Source organism: Triturus cristatus, chromosome 3_2, assembly GCF_964204655.1.
Source record: "Triturus cristatus chromosome 3_2, aTriCri1.1, whole genome shotgun sequence".
Classification (NCBI taxonomy): Eukaryota; Metazoa; Chordata; class Amphibia; order Caudata; family Salamandridae; genus Triturus; species Triturus cristatus.
In genome coordinates, this window is record NC_140584.1 from 552,806,166 (window position 1) to 552,825,574 (window position 19,409).

At 43.4% G+C, this 19,409-nt stretch overlaps 1 protein-coding gene across 2 annotated transcripts in view; it reads left to right on the forward strand.

The window, feature by feature from the left end:
• DCDC1 (doublecortin domain containing 1) overlaps nucleotides 1–19,409 on the forward strand; it is a 1,503,674-nt gene that overhangs the window by 1,468,897 nt on the left and 15,368 nt on the right. The window lies entirely within an intron of this gene.

Genomic DNA, 19,409 nt, shown 5'->3' on the forward strand with positions numbered 1-19,409 from the left:
TCATTCAGTTATCTCACAAGCTCATTAGAGACCAAAATTACAATAATACATCCATAATGATATCTAACAAATTAGACCATTCTAATTTATAAAGGAATACAAAAATGAATCTGAGGAAACTGTCTCTAATGAGCTTATCATATGTTTTTAAATTAGTGATCACGAAACTCTTTTAACAATTAGGGCATGTGTGTGCGCCATATGTGCATACATACCTTTTTGGGGGGGTGCATCGGGGGGCCCTAGTCCCCCTGGCACCCTTGGAATTGCATTTGCAATTTGCAATTCACAATTTGGTAAGCTCAATTTGCAAATGCATTCCCATTCATTCTTATGGGACTACAGGCCCATAGGAATAAATTGAGTGACATTACCTGATAGCGATTCGCAATTTGCGAATCAGTATTAGGTAATGTTTAGGAATCGCAATTTATTCTGTGATTCCTACATGCATAAGGAATTGCAATTCCTAAATAGCAATTCCTTAAAAGGGGATCGCAATTTCCTATGTTGATGCATGTGGCAGTAAACATCTTTCTATGAATTTATCTGTTGAGGACAAAACAAGTATGACATTTCATTCTGCTGTCAGCCACTTGATAGGCAAATCTAGCCAGACATAACTCAGAATGACAGTGGAAAACGTCTAGCTGATAGGACTCAGCAGTCTGACTAGTACTTGTCTCACTACCACAAAGTTAGTGCAATACTGAGCTTTAAAAGACAAGAGGAGTTGTATAGAACTTAGCACTCAAGGTCCAACCTGAAATCTCTTCTTTTTATTGATCATCACAATCATTCAAACACCAATAAAGGCTCAAAATATTAGTTCCATCAAGTAGATTATTAAACTAGATGATAAAGAAAGGAAAGAAAAGTGAAATGGATGAGGAAGCACGTTTCTGTTCACAAAATGATCCTTCAACCTTAGACATTCAAATATTTAACTAGTCTATCCTACCTGAAAAAATGATGATTTACCTTAAGACATGCCTCGCTTTTAACAAAAGTACTAGTTGATATTCAGACACCCAAGTAGCAGTGACCATTTCCTGGAACATAGAGTAGATTAACTGCCACTCCTGCAGGTACCACCTTTGGGTCAAAACCCACTAATCAACCTGAAATTTCAATGAAATATTTCACAACCATCCAGATCATCCAGTTCTGCAGTCTCCCAAGTGTATACCTTTGGACACTGCGAGAACATGTGGGAAAATAATTCCAGCCATCCCACTCGCAAATCGCAAATCTGGAGTCCGTTTGTGCAAAGTCTGGGTTTAGCCCATGAATAATCAAATATGTAATGAGCTCTGTGCATGTAGATCAAATTAAAATGCAAATTTTGAGATCATAGTTTTCCTATTATTTGTAGAACAAAGCAGGTCACAATTCCTATTTCCATCCTCCATATACTCTCCTAAATAGACCTGTTTGAAGAGCTAATCCTGCCTAATATTTGTAGATGTCTCCAAAACATCTAGTCCCTAATTACGATGTTGATCAGAAAGCCTCTGACCACAGGTCGAAGGCTTTCCGACCGACATTTTTGGTTTGAATTCCGACTGCCGTATTTTTACGGTGGTTGGAATTCAAACTGGCCGGTCATTTTGTCTGGCTTCAGACGGGCTCAAGGAGCCCGTCGGCCAGTCTGCACCGTCACCATAATCCCATACAGATGGCATTTCTGCCGTCGGGATTATGATGTCAGTTTCCAACAGGCTTTCCATGTTGGGCTTTCCGACATGGAAAGCCTGTCATAAAGTGACTTTGGGGGCCCCCAGCAGAGCCCCCCTTCTTCAGGCCTTCGGTTGGGGGCCGAGGGGGCATCTATGGTACCCCCCTCTAAATCCCTGCACCGTGTGGCAGGCACCGTGCAGGTGGCTGCCACCCAGTGCAGGGATTCACAGCGACTCCCAAATCAGATTTGTAATTTGAAAATGTATTACCACCACATCAATAAATCAATAATAGAATATTAAATGCTGTCTTCAGTACCAGGTTTCATGAAATATATATTTATTCTCTGCTTGTGAACCATACTCTTGTAAAGAATATAGTATATTCTGTACTTTTTCACAACTTTTGAATTATCTCTTTATTATGAACCCATACCCCTGAACTACATACCACAGAAAACATATATAAATATTAGTCAACCATAGTTCACATTCTACAAACATTATGCATTTAATTTATAAACGGAGTGCAAAATAGTGTTACTACTAAAAACGTATCCAAGTGTGAGAGTCAGTCAGTCAAACAAGCTTTATTCGACAATTAGTCATAAAAGTGAGATACAAAACACGTTATTACAAAGGTATTTCATTATGATTGTGCAAAAGAGCGAAACATGATTGTAGGGCTTGTTTAAAAAATGCAATTAAATCATCATGACATTTAAAAAATCCATGAAATAATGTTAAAAAAGCGTTAATAGCTATCACTAAGAACAACCACTAAAAACAAGCGCAATTAAAATTCTCTACTGCGAGGTGCTAAACTTTGGTCGTGATGAATAGGGCCAGCATTACTAGACTAAATACATTTTGACCAAAGTGTAACTATGGGTCTCCAAGTACAGGTACAAAATAGCATATGTCAGATGGATAGGGAGTGTGACCTTATGGCCCATGCCCAACCTGGAATTTTTGCTACAGCTGTAATAATTGGAATAGAGGTGTTTGTATGTAGAATTCTTCCAGCTTCTTCGCTCCTTCTGGTGCCGAGTAGTTTACAAATTGGCACAAGCCATGCCCAACGAGGAGCGGCATAAGCTGGGCAGACAAACAGCAAATGCGCCACCGACTCCTCTTGGGTCTGGCATAGAGGACACATATTATCGCATGACTTAGACCATCTAGCTGTAAACGCTCTAGTGGGCAATGAGCCCACCCTAAACTGAAAATATAGTTTTCTATCATGTGGTTTAGCTATTATGTCCCAATATGGTTCTAGGCTCGGGGTCAGCTTGGCTTCCAGAAAGTTTCCTGTGACTGTTGATGACTCACTGTTTTTGAGTGTTTTGTGCGTGTTCATCTCCCAATATTTTTCTTTCAGAATCTTTTTCGAGGGAAAGCAAGCTGTGTCTGGTTCTTCCCATAGTGTCTTCATACCTATGCTTATTAGGGCATCTCTAATTTCTCTTAACCATCTTATTTTGTGAAATGTGTCAGCCCTTATTATGTCCATGAAGCCCGCAGCATAATGGTTCAATTCTGGTGTGGTCCAAAGTCTACGCCAGTATAGTAAAGGGCGTAGTTTAGCGACCTCAGCCAGAGGCTTTCTTCCTAGATTATACAGGAGGGGATGCACTGGGGTGCTTTGGGGGAGGGTTGTGATGTTACGCAAAAACCTATTTTCTGCAATTGTAAGGTTAGACAGGTTTTCATACCACCAAAGCTCTGTTCCATAAAGTGCAGAGTTGACCACCTTCATGTTGTATACCTGGAGCACTGGGCTAATTGGTTTAGTCAGTGAGGTATTATACTCCCGGTTTAACACTCCCGACAATTGGCAATGCTTGAGTGTAGCCAGGACAATTTGCTGCTTCCATTTTAGGTCACTTTGAATATTGACCCCCAGATAAGTAAATGATTTTACTTGCTCCAAAGGGCGGTTGTACATTAATATTTTACTTTTAAAAGCTCTGTGAGGGTTCAAAGACATGAATTTCGTTTTTGACATATTGACTTCCAGACCACGAGAGGTACAGAATTCTTCAAAAATGTTCAGGGCCCGCTGTAGACCACTCGGGGTCTTTGAAATGATCAATGTGTCGTCCGCGAACATTAAAATCTGTATTTTATTGCCAGCAAGTGATGGAGAGTCAGTGTTTTCCACTTCCATATAATTTACTATACCATTGATAAATAAGGAGACTAGGGTCGGTGCCAACACACAGTCCTGTCATACACCACTCTCTTCTGGGAAGGAGCTGGTAACCATGCCCTGGGAGCCCCAACAAATTTTGGCATAGTTGTCTTCATGCAATCTCACAACTAGTGTGAGTAATTTGTGAGGGATTCCCATTTCACGCAAGATTGCCCATAGTTTGGAATGGGAGACAAGATCAAATGCTGATTTTAAGTCAACAAAGGCAGCATACAAGCTGCCTTTGCCCAGGGCCACCATCTTCCAATACAGCAGAGTAAAGCGAAACACCTGGTTAATAGTGCTGGTGTATGCCCGAAAGCCTGCTTGCAGGGGGGATACATGCTATTCTCATCAATCCACTCCTGGATCTTGTTAAGGATTAACCTACCCATTATCTTTTGTAGGGAGTCTATCAGGCTAATGGGCCAATAGTTACCTGGAAGTATTTTTTCTCCCTTCTTATAAATTGGGATTATTTCTGCCCCTTTCCACGAATCTGGTATAGAGGCTCCTTTCGCAACAGAGATAGCCAGCAACAGGATGTACCTGCTCCATCTTAATTTATCATATAGGAACATATCTGCAGGAACGTCATCGGGGCCAGGCGCTATCCCTCCTACTACAGTTTCCAGTGCTGCATTGACATTAGTACTATTAAATGCCTCTTCTTGGTATAGCACGTAGATGGGATCCTCTGAGTTTGGCTGACTGAAGGTACGGGCATACAGTGGTTTAACATTTTTTACCCAGTCTTCCTGTGCTACATGGCTGTATGTGTGTTCCGGCTAACCTCCTCTGTCCCACTTTACTATGTTCCAGAAGGTTTTGCTATCGCTCCGGGAACACGCCTCCTTGAGGTCCTGCCATCTTTTCTCATCCCAGGATTGTTTAGCCTTTTTCTGGGTGCTCTTATAAACCTGTCTGGCTACTCGCATTGTAGCGGGCTCCCCCCTTTTTAATTGTGTCCCCAAGTGATTCTCCAGCCTGCCTACGTTCCTTATTGAACCAAGAGCTGGCTTTTTTCTTTGTTGTTTTGTTAGGCTTGCAACGCTTAAAAAAATATGTGTGCTAATTAATAAGGAATTCATTGTGGATCAGGGTGGTAGACTCTAGTGCTTCGTTTGTGGCCGGAATAGACTCTAGCTCTATCAAAGCATTATCTATTTCCTTGGTAATGTTAGCTATAGATACAGGCTTTTCTGCTAATCTTGTCCACTTTAGGCACCTCATGTTATTGATGGGAACTACCTCACAAGGATATAAGTCGCACCTATTCTGTGAAGATATCTGCTGTCGCCATAAACCCAAGGTTGCACACAAGGTGTTGTGGTCACTCTCTAACCGATCCTTAACTACCATGTCACCAAGGGTATGCCATAATTTCAGACAGATTAGTATATAGTCAATGCGACTGGCCGTGGTTCCGTTACTAAAGGTATTTGCCCCTAGTCTATCTAGTGGGGTCCTGCCATTGGCTGCCCGAAAGCCCTTTCCTAAGCAGATGTGTGAGAGTGGGCGTAGTTCGCGAAGTAGCGCTATGCGAAGATACGCAAAGTGCACTTCGCACTACGCGTAGCACTTCGCGAACTGCGTAGTACCCTGTTCGCACTGTGCAAAATGCCATTTTCAATGATTGCACAGTGCGGACAAGCCTCCGGCACTGTGCAATCATTGAAAACGGCATCTTGCACAGTGCGAGCTGTAGTTTTCTGCCGCTCGAGTAGATTTTTACTCGAGCGGCAGCTTTCTCAACGCGGACTGGTAGTTTCTCATCGCGAGCGGTCGCGAGCATGCGCGACCACTCGCAATGAGAAACCTGACCTCCCCGCGTTGAGAATCTCGCCGGGAGGTTTATTTTCCAAGCTCGCGATCGCCAACTTGATGTTGCTGATCGCGAACGAGGAAAAAGTCTCACCGGGATGTCATTTTGCTTGCTCGCGGTTGCCAACTTGACGTTGAGGACCGCGAGCAAGCAAAAAATGACCGCTGCACTACGCAACGCTACGCAACGCTACGCTACGCGTGTTTGCACTGTGCTACGTGCAATTCGCGTAGTGCGAAGTAGCACAAACTTCGCAAACTACGCGAGCGTAGCGTAGTGCTTTGCCCAGGCTTAGTAATTATGTACAAATCCGGTACAAATCCAGTCCTTTCTTACATTACCAACTCTAAAATATTTTTCGCGGCGGTGTGGCTAAGATAGACGCCCTGTGGAGCATGCCACTCTACCCCTCCTGTTGTCAGATGCAGAATGCAGTGCCAGAGCCGGTCCCAGGTTCTGGGATCACAGTGGCGGGAGTAGAGAACCTCCGCAGCACAGCCCACAGATGGGGGGCCAACCACGTAATCTCCTTGCACCCCATAGGCTGCCTCCCAGATAGCAATCACCAAACCTCGCAGGCCAAAATGGCCACAATGGCGTGACGCAGCCTGAACCCAGCATAGAGAGCAGTATTGGATTGCTGCCAGTCTCATCAATTACAATGCCTATGGGCGAGGGAGATGTGGAGGCCCCACTGACATGGTAATTTATGGAAATGCCGTTCGCCTCCTTGTGCAAAGACAGTCACTCAGTGAAATGCAAAGTCTCCAAGGACCTCAAAGTTGTCAAAAGATTCCTGACACAGGTGGACAACAGGGTTTCCACATTCGAAGAAGGCAAAACAGCACGTAGAGAAGAGGTCAAACATCTAAGGTAGGAAGTTCTGCACCTACAAGAGCAACAAGCAACCCTACAGGCTCACACTGAGGACATTAAGAATCACTCCAGCAGAAACACCATATGCATACGTGGGGTGCCACTGGGACCTGAGGGAGCAGACATCACTAACTATTTGCAGTTCCTTTGTCAACCCATCTTAGACCCAACAACAGAGACTGAAATACAGCTGGACAAAGTCCACAGGGTGGGATGGCCCGGGGCGGGTGCTGCCCTAGTATCCAGGCATGCGTCCACGACTTCCAAAGCAAAGAGACTATCCTGTGCAGGGTGCGAGACACCAACCCAGTTCCGTTTCATGGCCAAAACTTGCACTCTACCAAGATTTCTCAGCACTGACCTTCCAAAAGCTCAGATCCTTCCACCCCATCACAGGCTTTCTTAGGAATAAGGGGTCTCCTAAATTTGGGGCATATTGTTTCTCCTTGTCTTCCACTGGGATAATGCGCACATCAGCTTATTAAAACTTTAGCTGAGGCTCTCTGGCTCCTGAGCATCCCAGTTAACACTGAGGACAGCACATCTCTGTGAGCCAATAAACCCTGCAGGGGACAACTGTACCAAGGGTGCCGAACTATGCAGTCCATTATGGGACACAGCCCAGATACCGTGACAGTGGCATTGGAGAAACAAATATTTTTGGTCAGCTTGGCTGGAGAAGTGGGCCGCCAAGACGGTGGTTAAGGGGGGCCGCCAGATATTGCTTTGGAAGCCGCTGCCACATTGTGGCCAGAGATACCAGTGGTGGGAGGCTGGTGAGGCAGAGACACTGCACGTAGACACCTGAAGTGGAGCACCACAACCTCAGGCTTGGAGACATAATGGAATGTCTGATAGTACAGTCTGGACAAGTTCGTTTGTTAAAGTTATGGTTGGGGTTTTCCAAAGGGTTGCTGCTTGCTTGCTTGACTTGGAAGATTCACACAAACACACATTTTTGTTCCTACTTGAACACGTCACACTACATGCTGGACTTATACACCATCTGCCAGTTACAAATCATTACCCGAAGGCAGACACACATGTACTGAAGTAGACCCCTACACACGTGGACCTGAAGGTCCTATCCCTCAATGTACGAGGGCTTACGGTGTGACATATATCAATTTCAAGGGATGCATCTGTTGTCCAGAGACTGACAGAAACTGGAATCCTTCAGCCACTTACATCAACATCTCTCTTCCAACCCAACAAAGACTTGGGGTGTTGCCATCTTTTTCTCCCGCTCATTTGGGGGGGCGGTGGGGGTTGCCAAGATATGGGGAAGGTTCTGGCATTCCATGCCTGGGTGGGGGTGGGGCTTTCCATTGCGATTGCCTTCATTATTGCCTCAAATGACAACCAGGATCAGTTTCTAAAATGAGTGCTACCGGAAACTCACCAGACCAAGCTGTTCTTGTCGGAGGGGACATTACTTTAGAAATGAATAACAAATAACAAACTTGATTGGTCAGACAGGTTCGCTCATGGAGGTGGACATGTGATGGCTGCAGAAGGTGGGACTCCTGGACCTGTGGAGGACAGCCCACACTTGCACTAGGGACTACACTTACTATTCCCCACCTATCAAAACTTAGACACTTATTGACTATTTTCTGGGGACACAAACAGTGCAGACCAGGGTAGGGAGGTCGATACTGAACCCAGGGCATTATCCTATGATGCAGTTTTGGACCTAAAACCGTGGGTGGATGCTCCACTATGACACTTAGGCCCTTGGTGGAGCAGCAACTTCATTCTCCAGTGACCAGACACGTGCTCACTGACTTCTTAGTGATCAATAACAGCACAGACATCTCAATAGCTAAGCTCTGGGAGACACCTAAGTCCATTCAGAGAAGGAAGTTCATTGCAACTAAGTCCATTTAGAGAAGGAAGTTCATTGCAACATCAGCTGCAGTAAACAACTAACACAAAGATAAGAGGAGGGATCTGGAGGAACAGGAGAAAGAGCTGGAGCCTATCCATGCTTGTATCAGGGCCCCACATATCTAGTGTAAGCCGGAGTCCACGTGATCCTAATTGCACAGCTTGGAGACGGAAAGGGTGGAGTATGCACTGTTTTACCTCCAAGACACTTTCTATGTGGGGGAAGACAAGTGCAGCTGATGGCTTGCCCACAAGCCATGAGCTAAACTCTGTGCAGATAGAATTGAGTCCATCTGCACTCCTAACAGAATGAAAGCCCCCAAAGATGCCACCACAGCATCAGCTTTTTGGTCATTTATGCATCCCTCTATGTCACACAGAATCTTCAGGTAACCAACATACACGAGTCCCTAGACAAACCTTTTCACATTGAGAAGGTGATGCATTGAAAAGCCTTTTGCGGGGGAGGCAAGATGGCGGCGGCCTGTTAGACCGCTACGAGGCAGCTCCCAAGCCAGCGCTTTAAAAGAAGACTAAATTAAATTAAATAACGATGAAAATCAAAGGACTCACCCCATTTCTCGCTCCCATTTAAATCCTAGTTGCGATCCTGGAGTGATGTCCGGGAACAGACTGGAAGACCGACTTCTGAACTCTGCACCGGACCCGAGTGCATTACAGTTACGTTTTTCGTTCTGCACCTCCTTGATTGGGGTACTTGTGTTGCGTTTAATTGCCCGTATACAGACTGCTGGGGCAGCTACGCGAGTGAAGCAAGACGGACTTTTGGAGTCGGATCAATCGACTCTGCTCTCAGACACAGCTTCGCCCTCACGGAGTGTCTTCTGTGTCCCTGGAGGCATGGCGCCAAAAAACGCCGCTGCGATAGCCGCTGCTGCAGCCAAGACTAGAGCAGCGAAGCAGGCTCTCCGAGACAAAGAGCTGGCTGTGAAACGAGGCGGCACACGTTTGGAGGACTGTGGGGATGTTACTGATCGCGATGCAGGAGCTGGGAAATCAGCAAGGGGATCGAGACAACAGCCGAGTACACCCGCAGCTGGTCCATCTGTGATTGAATTGCTTCGGAAAACTCCCGCTTCAGTACTTGCTCCGGTCTCTTCAGTACTGAAATCAACCGTTTCTCCATTAGCCGTGGATATCCCTGAGTCTACAGTGACACCTTGTGGACAAACTCAGAATGGCAGAATCGAGGATAGGGAAATAATGAATACCAGCACAAATACTTCTACAACTATGAGAAAGGACAGCCCTACGATATGCGAGGAGCCTTCAGCTGCACTGGCAGGAACAACAGATTCTAAGTTTGGGACAGACCCTAATGCTGGAACACAAGGTACGGAGAATTTTCCCTTATATGATACTCCTGTACTTTCTACTGTGTTGTCACCCTCTTCAACATTATTGACACAGACACAGACACAGACCACTTCAGTTATACCATTGGTTAGTAAAGCCCCAGTGATTCTGGCTGTGCAGGAAGATCAAATATTGCAAGAACAGCCCATATGTAATGGGCTAGGAGGTGATCAGGGGACTGCAGATCCTAGAGCCATCTCAAAAAATCTGGGAGACTTGTTGGAGACCTCCGACGGCAAGGAAGAAATCGATGGAGACGAGATAACCCCCGACCCTACCGACACCGACAGGGACCCTTCAGAATTCTATTCAATATCGGAAGGGATAGAAGACGAAAGATGGTCAGATGACTCTGAACCTGATATTGAATCTAGCAGTGGTTCCGAGACGGAGAGTGACCATGTGGTGAGAACGGCAGAGTCTAGGGAAAATAAAAGAGCTACTCTACGGAAGAAAAGGACCCAGGGGCTGACTTGGGATTACTCGCCTTCTACTGTGTTGGGGTCCCAAGAACATGCCATCGGCTCTAGACCGACGCAGCGGTGCTCTCCACATCAACAGGATGCTACGCTCTCCACGGTGATGGATACAGTCCTCCAGGCTATTGCCTCCCATCGAGAAGAAACATCTAGGGATGGACGCAAAGCACAAATAGCTTTACAGAAGGTCCAGGGCGTAGTTCGTAAACTGTCAAGATCAGTTAACACCTTCAATACCAGAATGACAGAAATGGAAGATCGTATAGTCATTAATGAGGCAGAGGCTACGGTCACACAGGAACAAGTTAAATTACATGAAGCAGAACTAACTGACGTCAGATGGAAGCTCGAGGACATGGAAAACCGCTTACGACGCAACAACCTACGCGTCCTCGGAATTCCGGAAAATATTGAAGGTACTGATATTCGAGCCTTCATCATCCAACTCTTTAAAGACACACTTCCTGAGCTCTCTTCATGGAACTGGGAGCTTGAGGTGCAACGGGTGCACAGAATTCCAATCACAATGAAAGGCGCTAGGAAACAAGGAAATTATCCTCGAGCAGTCCTAGTATTTTTTGGAAACTTTCTTCTCCGACAAGCTGTCTCAGATAAAGCCATGCCAGAAGCTCGGCGGACTCGGGACTCTATTTCCTATTTTGTTAGACCGGATTTTTGTCAGACTACGGTCGAAAGGAGGTGGCGCCTGCGACAACTTATCAAACCTTTTATGGAGAAGAAGGCACAAGTATACCTTAATAACCCAGCTAAACTGAAAGTTCTATATAATGGCCAAACCAAATTCTTTACTTCAGAAGTAAAAGCCAAGGAATATTTAGATAGCCTCACTTAAAGGCCTATTAGTGATGTTTAGGAATAGAGAGATCAAAGGACTTGGATGCTGGACTTGATGAATAGGGAGAGGTGAACAGAGACCATATTGGACATTACTGAGACTTTATATAGTAACAAAGATATATTAGATCAAGTTGTCTTTATGTGCCTCTATATGCCTCTCTATACCTTCTTTATTATTTTCTTTTTCCTTCTGTTCTTTTTTCTTCTTCTTCAATAGTTTATCTTTTTTTTTTTCAGTCTAGATTTGGCTTGGGAGCGTCTCTCCATCACTAAAGACTCTCATAGAGTCCAATTGCCTCACATTACGGGTGGGGGAGGGTGGGTCGCAGGGGTTTGTAGGGAGTGGGATGGGGAGGGGGTGTGGGAAGGGGGGTGGGGAGGGGAGGGGATACGGGGGGAAAAAAATGCAGAAATGAATTTGATCTGTAATATAAGAAATCTTAAAAGCTCTTTGGATACGCTAATCTCTTTTAGCGAATGGAGACTTACATTAAATATGACTAATGAGAACGGAGTGAGGAAAATCAGTGTAATTATCGAATTTAATGTTGGCTGGTGGTGGTGCAAATTATGTAATACTGATGGTACTGGGTTAAAGGGAAATAGGTCTGAATGGGGAGAGTAAAATTGCGATGCTGGAACGTGTCGGGTCTCAATGACGGGAGAAAAAGAGCCCAGCTTTTTCAATTGTTACGACAGGATTCTGTCGATATTCTCTGTATTCAGGAGACCCACATAGCTGGATGTGATAAAAATCTATTAAAAATCCCCGGATTCAATTTGATAGCAGCAACATCTCAAACGTCTAAAACACGGGGGGTCGCCATTCTGGCAAAACCTAGTTTGGGTAGTCCTAGACGCCGCCTTGTCGATAAAAATGGTAGGTGGGCTGTCGTTCAATTAGAGTCGGATATAACTATCTGCTCACTCTACGGCTCCAACCTGGACGACCCACAACTCTTTATCGAACTTGAATTAGAACTGGCTTCTTGGGCCGGTCCACTTATCTTGTGTGGGGATTTTAACATAAAAATTGAAAAACTAGTGAACAACAGACTCCCACAGAAGTATAGTGGTCGGAAACCTAAAGTTTATAGGGCTATATCCCATTTGATGGATAGTTATGATTTAAGGGATACGTGGGACAGTTTAAGACAGAAGGATAATGGCTTCACCTATTATTCTTATCCCCACAACAAGTATATACGACTAGACTACATTATGACATCAATACACAGGACAGCTTTAATAGATATAATTAAATCCCCCAAAACCATCTCTGATCACAACGCACTTACGTTAACTTTTGAACTGGATAACTTTAATAGACCTAACACTCAATGGACGTTTGACCGAAAGCTTTTTTTTAATCCAGATTATATTAACTATATTACATCATGTGCTCAATCTTTCTTTGATAGTAATCAATATAGTGCACCCAGATTCAGCGTATGGGACTGTTTTAAGGCAGTAATTAGAGGAGAGACTATAGCCTTTGTAGCTAACCGTAAGAAAACTCAGAATAGCATTAATAAACAATTTAATGCGGAATTTATTAATCTGGAAATAACGCATGCTAAACAAATTCAGCAAGGAATATCAACCTCTGACACATTGCAAAAATTACTGATCTTAAAAACAGAAATTAATAGCTCGCTAACACAAAAAGCAGCAGAAATTTATCAAGCCAACAGAGACAGAATTTATGAAGCAGGGGAAAAAGCAGGGAGGCAATTAGCTCTTAAAACTAGACAAAAAGAAACATACAAAAAGATAGAGAATATTGAATACGAGGGTCAACAGTACACCTTCCCTCGAGACATTGTGGAAGTCTTTCGTAAATACTACCAAAAATTATACCAAAATGATAATGAACATCTATCTGCAAGAGACATAAAAACTTTTCTCAGTGAGTGGCTATCGGAACCAGAGGTATCTAGAATACTGGATCAAGGAGATAGAGAAGAATTGGAGAAAGAAATTACAATGGTAGAACTAGAGACCGCACTATCGGACCTAGCTAACGGGAAGGCGGCTGGCCCTGATAGGATCCCCCTAGAGCTATATATGGTATTGGGTAAACAGATACTACCCTATCTATTAGATCTGTTTCTTGGAATACAACATCACTCAGCTACACCAGAGTCCTGGAAACACACTAATATAGCGATATTCCCAAAAAAGGGGAAACCCCCCCAGCTTCCATCTTCATACAGACCTATATCACTTATAAACTCTGACTCAAAGCTATACTCCAAGATACTTGCAAACCGAGTGAGGGGGGTCATTGAACATCTGGTATCCCCTTGGCAGCATGGCTTCATCCCCGGGAGAGGAATAACTGACCATACCCGTAGAGCCATTGCCTTATTCGACATCATGGCTGCCAGGGGGGGAGAAATGTCGATGGTCCTACTCGATGCCGAAAAGGCATTTGATCGAGTGTCTTGGCGGTTTTTATGGGAAATTATGGAATTTAACAACTTTGGCCCAGGCTTCATCAAAGCCTTAAAAGCCCTTTACATCAGCCCAAGGGCTAAACTATCCATTGAAGGCTTTGAGTCAGAGTTTGAGGAGGTACTAGGCAGGGCTGTCCTTGTTCCCCGATATTATTTGCCCTAGTAATTAATCCTTTAATTTTAAAGCTCCTTAACTCCCCTCAAATACAACCAGTTAAGGTGGGCTCATATTCTACCAAAATATTGGCATATGCCGACGACATTGCTGTGCTTACAACCAAACCGGCTGACGCAGTGGCAGAAATAGAACAAATAACCCAGGTTTTTGGATTCTATTCTGGCTACTCACTTAATAGAGACAAAACCATGGTTTTATGTACTAACAACACTATATATGACAGCCCCTATAAAGTCAAAAATGCTACCTATCTAGGTGTGATTATTTCTCCTGAGGTAAAAGAAATTAACTGGCTTAATTATGATCCCTTGATTAAAGCAGTAAAAACAGATCTCAAGAGGGTAGATAACTTACATCTATCAATAATAGGGAGAGCGAACTACATCAAAATGAGTATATTTCCTAGAATACTCTATCTATTCCGGGCTATCCCATTGATGGCCGACGGTAGTATTGTTAAAATCTTTGACTCCACAATATCTAAATTCATATGGAATTATGGTAAAATAAGGAGAGCATTACCACTATTAACCCTCCCCCTACATAGAGGCGGCCTTGGTATCCCGAACTTGACGTTCTATCTCTGGGCGACATTACTTCAACAAATGGGCCTGCTCTTTAGAGTAAAATCGTCTAATTTACCCAACATAGACTCTTATATTCCTTCTATTTTTGAACTTGGACTAGGTGATAAATGTCAAGGGCTATTTCTGAAACAACTCGAAACGTCCTATTACAAAAAGACTAAGTTTAAGGTGATGGGAGATGCATGGAAAATTTGGAAACTTGCCTCCAAACAACTAGGAATACCTAAAATAACAAGATACACCTCTCTTTGGTACAGTAAGATTATTTCAGCATCTCTGATAGACAATGTCTCTAAGAGATGGGAGAATAAGGGCATATATACACTCGGTCATTTTTTTTGACAGAATATTACTCCATCTTTTGAGGGGTTACAACAGAGATTTGATATTCCATCTACAGATTATCTAAAATATTTTCAAGTCTTTACCAACATCCGTAATTCTAAACTTAATAATCAATTTAGGTAGTTTCAATTTTTTCTCTATTATTGAGGAACGAGCAACTAGGATAGGTACCCTATATGATATTTTTTCTCAATCCTCTAATGATGACCTAGATCGTGTTGAGAGTTCCTGGGCACAAAAACTCGGAAATCCGGATGTAGATATTGATTATTCCCTAACCCTTTATACAACATTATTTCTAGCATCTAACCTTAAAGCACAATACTTTAAAACTATTTACGACCTTTATTGTACGCCGGCTAAACTCTTTACTTGGGGACTACGAGTAGACGATTGTTGCCCTAGATGTAGACAAGGACAGGCAAATTTAATTCACATGTTTGCCGAATGTCCAAAACTAGACAATTTACAAATACTGATTGGAGGATTCTGGACTCAAGTATTTGGGCGGAATCTTAGATATTCCGCTACCCTATATCTTTTAGGTTACGATGAATCCTTAGGGTACAGTCTGGAGGAACAGAGGATTGTTTTCTTGGGCACTGCCGTCTTTCGTATTATTCTGGCGGCTTCCTGGAAAGACACCAATATACCCACCTATCAGATGTGGCTCAGTCGATTCCTCGCCATATACAAGCAGGAGACAGCTATATATAGTACAAGAGGTAGGAAAGCTAGAGCCCGGGGTACTCAGATTTGGGCCCCAATCTCCAACTGGTACTCGAAAGTAAGATCTTCCCCCTGATAAGAAAAGGATTGACACTTTTATTTTATATTTCTTATCTCCCATTTCAGCTGTTCATATGCACTGGGCTGTAATGATTCTGTTCTCTTCTTTGATATATTTTCTTTCTTGTTGTTTTATTAAGAATTTATCATGTTTCTAAAGAAATTGTTTGAATGAATGTAACAGATCATATTCAATAAAAAAAAAAAAAAAGAGAAGGTGATCTCTGTTATTTCACGCCTCAACCCACTTAAATCCCCACGCCTGGATGAGTTCTCTGCCCTGTTTTAAGAAACCTTTTGCCAGACGCTTGCACCAGTTCTCACCAGACACTTTAATTCTTTTATAGAAACTGGTACCCTACGGCCGTCTATGCCAGAGGCTCGATATCCATGATTCTCAAACCTGGAAAAGACAAACACAACTGTGGCTCCTACTGCCCCATCTCAATGATAAACATAGATGCCAAACTCTTCACAAGAATTCTTGCGATGAGTCTTAATCCCCTCATTCCCAGATTGATGGACCCTGATAAGTTCTGATTTATCCCCCATTGACAATGTGGGGACAACACAAACATAATTTTACATTTAGTAGACAAAGCCAAGCACTCACAAGTGATGCTGAACAGGCATTTCATAGGGTCCACTGGCCATATCTGGAAGCCACCCTGGAACACTTTAGTTTGGGCCCAAATCCCCAAATGGGTACTCAGCACATATAGTGACTCCAGGGCAGCGGTCTGGGCCAACAACCGGCTATCAAACCCATTTTCTATAAGAAGAGGGATGCGTCAAGGTTGTCCCCTCTCCCTCCTTCTGTTTGCTATTTACATGGAGCCTATGGTGCAGAGTCAGGGATGACCCATACATTTCTAGGGTGAGATTTGGGGTGCAGGAACATACTAACAGCCTTTATGCAGATGACATCCTGGTAGCCCTAGATGAGACCCTACATTCTCTGCCATCCTTCTTACAAGATGTCAGTCTTCAGTATCAATTTCCAGAACTCCCAGACCCTCAACCTGTCCATACCCCCAACACAAGAATAATTCACCACGAGTACTCTTTCACATGGGCCTACACCTTGATCTCATATCTCAGAGTACAGCTAGTCTCCACTGGGGGTCCCTATCAAAGAAATGGTGTATCTTAATTATCATATCACAGCTGACCTTGCAGAGTGGAAACACTTCCGACTGTCCTGGTTGTGGCACTTAGCAGCTCTAAAAATGTCGGCACTTCCAACAACCTTCTTTATATTCCATTCTCTACCATTGAGTCTGTCGACAGGTAGGCTTCATCTATGCTGAACTAAATTAATCACTTGGTCTGGTAAGGCAGCCACCCTTCAATGCATTGCAACCAGATCCACCAGCCCTAGTTGGAGGGTGGTCTGGGAGTACCTGACCTGGCGCTCTACTAACAGCTTCACTTCTTGGTAGAATGGAACCATCCGAAAACCACAAAAAAAAACACAGGTGTTTTATGGACAGGGTCATAGTGGAAGAAAACCTCGGGAAAATCCTGTGGTTGCAATGCAAGCACAAAGCTTGAGGTCTCTAATCCTCACCAGTCATTAGAGCTACCCTTGCTGTCTGGGACAAAGTGGTGGTGTGAAGGGGGTTAACCATGCTTCCATTGCCCCTGATGCCCTTAATGGGAAATCCAGAATTCACACTGGGCCTACATCCCGTGGTTTTTTCGGCATGACAATGCACCAGATTCAAATTGTTTGGACACCTTTATGACGCTTACCGGCCCATACACTTAGGGCACCAAAAGCCGACTATGGCCTCCTAGAGACTGAGCGCCTCTAGTATCTGCTGATTAGACATTGAGTCACTCACCCTGAAATGCGATGGGGGGGCACAGCAGACTTTCACTCCCTTCGAGAAATGGCTCCTTCTTGAGGACAGGGTCAAGCAGAGCATCATCGAATGATACACTTTTTTGCTCCAATCAAGACCCGAGTAGAATGTACTGGAGCAGACATGATGGGATCTGGAATTGGGACGGCCCCTAACACACAAAGAGTGGGGGGGTGTATAAAAGAACACAACACATAGCATGTAACACAGCAGTGTGGAGACAGTTTGAACCATGAAATATTCTCCAGTGCCCAGTAATTTTAATATACTCCGCAAATGTATATGTGTATGCTTATCCAAAGTTTACAATGTGAGAACCTTAGCCCTTATAGTTGTTTATACACCACACTTTTATTCTTCCAGCTGAAATAATGCTAATTTCCTTTCTAAGTTCTTATTTTGTGTACTTGAATAGAAAATGTCACATCCTAAGGCCCAACCTCTAAAGTAAGTTAGCCAACTATTTTATTTCCTTCATCTCCATGTGTCTTCTCCTACAAACATATCACTGTCAGAGTCTCAATTGCAGTGTTCTGGCAGAGAGAGAACATGGGGTAGAGTTATAACATAACTTGTTCCTAGAAACATGGCAGGTGAGTGTAAATTCGAGGAAGTGAAAGTACTCTGATTTTCTCAATCATCAACTTTATGCTATCCCATGTGATAATTATTTAACTTGTTTAATATCTGTAGGAGGAAATCAATCGCATTAATATCCAACTCATTTAATAATTAGTACTAGTGAGAAAAAGTTTGTCCTTTCAAATTATATGTGTCTTGTAGTGGGAAACCAAGTTCTTCTACCTGGATAGTGTTTGACTGAATTCCTCAGGGGAGAGTTGTGTGATGGAACCACGCATGCATTTACCACACATTTCAGTTCCACACAGTCTTAACAACGCAAGCCTTAACCACGAATATGGCTTTACCACTCATGCCTTTACAACAAATTATGCATTGTTTAGGCATGTATGGTAAAGACATATCCGTGGTTAAGACTTGACAGGTAAGTCTTAACCCCCCTACCCATGCCCCCACCCAGAGTCTTAAAACGAACCCCCACCAACTGAAAACCAACCCCAGCCCTAAAAACGTCCCTGTCCCCAGTCTTAAAAACTACTGCGCCCTCCCCTAAGCCCTAAAATTTACCGACCCCCCCGAAGCCCTAAAAAGTACCCGTTCTCTCAATTTTACATTTTCAGTTCCACAAAAATTGTATGCAGACAAGAATAAAGGAGGACAAAGCAGCCGTAAAACTGAGATTGCACATCCACAAAGCCAATCTGGATATGTTTATGACTAAGCCCAGGGTAACCTGTTTCTCAGAAGGGTACCATGTCTAGTATGGTGCCCTTATGAAGTAATGGGGATCCGAAATAATCTAACTCATACAGTGATACTGTTAATGGGGCGCAAAGTAAACAATAATATTTATTGGATAACTGCCATTTGTATTCTAACAATCCTTCATTCCTGTTTGATCATGTACAGCTTAATTACAGAGTCCAGTTAATAATAGGGCAGCTGATAAGGTGTTCACCACATTTTACTTTTTCAAGGCAGTACAAATAATTTGGATTCATCAGTACAGGATTGGTTCATCATTAAGCAACATGTTTTCCATAATGAATCTCCCTAAAGTTAACTTCTCACCCAGTACCCAAGAGGTCATGTGCGCCAATAAAATACCAATAAAAACTATTAAAATGCTGATTCAAGAAGCATTAAACCGAGGTGTTGGAAATACATGGGCTCATGAAATTATATTAAACATCTCATAGAAAGTGAATGTAAAGAAAGAAGCCAGGCATGCAGTGTTCAGTAGCTTCTCTACATTGGGGGAGGAGGGGGTTGTGTGTCTGTGTGATCGCTCATACATTCAATAACTCTGCAGCATTTTATCAATTAAATATCCAGTTATATAAGGTATTCATGCTCCTCCTCAATATAATTGTGTTCAGGGATCCAATTTGTTTAGATTATTTTTATTTAATTTTTTTTAGAG